The sequence below is a fragment of the Notamacropus eugenii genome, chromosome 2 (assembly GCF_028372415.1).
Source record: "Notamacropus eugenii isolate mMacEug1 chromosome 2, mMacEug1.pri_v2, whole genome shotgun sequence".
Taxonomy (NCBI): domain Eukaryota; kingdom Metazoa; phylum Chordata; class Mammalia; order Diprotodontia; family Macropodidae; genus Notamacropus; species Notamacropus eugenii.
The window spans coordinates 49,760,037-49,761,968 of NC_092873.1; the positions used below are offsets into that span (position 1 = coordinate 49,760,037).

General features: G+C 65.3%; 1 pseudogene; it reads left to right on the top strand.

Annotated features, from left to right (window-relative positions):
- The first annotated feature begins 87 nt into the window (after positions 1-87).
- Positions 88-1,587, top strand: LOC140525114 (claudin-3-like; annotated as a pseudogene).
- The last annotated feature ends 345 nt before the right edge of the window (positions 1,588-1,932 follow it).

The window sequence follows — 1,932 nt, forward strand, 5'->3', positions numbered from 1 at the left end:
GGGGGGGGCGTGGTAGGGGACACGTCGCTGAACAAGGAAAGTCCTGGCCCCGCCCCTGCCCGCCCCGACTCCAGCCTTGGGACCAAGTGAAGACAGGAAGAAAGGCAAAGCAGACAGAGCCTGCGAGTCCAGTCGCCTAGCAGGTTGTGGGCAGGTGCAGACAGATAGGTGCGGCGGAGCTGAGCGGTTAGAGTCAGTGAAGCCAGCTCCAGCCACTCAGCCCCCCAGCCCTCTGCCATCTCTGCCAGGGCTGCCCAGGCGGCCCCTTCCCACGCCCCAGGGCCGCCGCCGCCGCCACCGCTATCCCCACCGCTGCAGCTATGTCTATGGGCTTGGAAATCACCGGGGTGTCCCTGGCCGTACTGGGCTGGCTGGGCACCATCGTGTACTGCGCGCTGCCCATGTGGCGGGTGACCGCCTTCATCGGCACCAGCATCGTGACGGCGCAGATCATCTCTCCCAGGGCCTGTGGATGAACTGCGTGGTCCAGAGCACGGGCCAGATGCAACGCAAGGTGTACGACTCGCTGCTGCCCCTGCCCCAGGACCTGCAGACGGCTCGCGCCCTGCTTGTTGTAGCCATCATCCTGGCTGCGCTCGCGCTATTTGTGTCCCTGGTGGGCGCGCAGTGCACCAACTGCGTGCAAGACGACACGGCCAAGGCCAAGATCACCATCGTAGCAGGCGTCGTCTTCCTGCTGGCCGGACTGCTCACGCTCATCCCGGTGTCTTGGTCGGCCAACACCATCATCAGGGACTTCTACAACCCCTTGGTGGTCGAGTCGCAGAAGCGCGAGATGGGAGGGGGGCTCTACGTGGGCTGGGCAGCCTCGGCGCTCCAGTTGCTGGACGGGGCGATGCTCTGCTGCTCCTGTCCACCCAAGGAGAAGAAGTACACGCCCTCCAAGATCCTCTACTCGGCCCCGCGCTCCACCGCCACCACGGCCGCCGGCTTGGGGCCCAGTTACGACCGCAAGGACTACGTGTGAGTCCGCGCCGGCCGCGCCACGCCTTGGACCCAAGACTGGCGAGCTGGCGCTAGGCTGCGAGGCACGGGCGGGCGGACGGACTGAAAGGTGGACAGGTGGGGGAGCCCGCCCTGAGGTCTCCGGTGCTGCGCCGCTGCCCCGAGGCCGAGCAACGACGGCGAGCTCCGGGCGCGGGCAGCACCGCCCCCCGCGAATCCCCCGCAACTGCGGGAGAAGCGAGCCTGAGCTCCACAAGGGGCAGCCGCGGAGCCTATGGAGGGGGATGGCGGAGGGAACACCCAATGTCCCCACCCCTCGAACCCGCTCCTCGCTTACTGTGGACTGAGCCGTCAGGCAGCCAGACGCGCGAAGCGAAAATCGAGGTCCTCCGCAACTCTAGACCAGACTACTGCACCCAACCTGCAGTGGATGGGGTGGTTGTGGAGTTTACTGGGCGCCTGACCTTAGGGACGCCACCTGATCTGTCCCCTTGTCCCCTACGTCGGGCGGCAGCCCTCAGAACCTGGGCCAGTGCGTGAGGGTGACCGCGGCCACGCGCTAGTGGGTAGGGGAAGGGAAAGGAAAGGAAGGGGTTTTTCAATAAAATGTTTCGTTTCACACCCTCTGGCTCCGTTTGTCCTGAGCAGCTCTGGAGCCCACATGCGCGTCCCTCCAGCGGGGCTTAGGTTTAGTCGGGATTTCAGCCGTTCTCCCTTTGGATTTCTGGGACCTTGCCCCTCCCCGCTGCCAGCCCCCTCCCCAAGCTGCACCCCCTTCACGTTCAGGTTCCCCGTCCACTGTCAATGTCGTTTAAGTTGTATTTGCTGGTAGGGAAGGCGTGCAGCCCCTGCGGAGCTCAGCATCAAGGCAGGGACTCAGTCCTGGGGAATGGGATTCCGTGTTGGGATGGGGACTCAGTGTTGGACTGGGGCGCTCGGGGCAGGGCTTGGGGGTTCAGTCGCGGG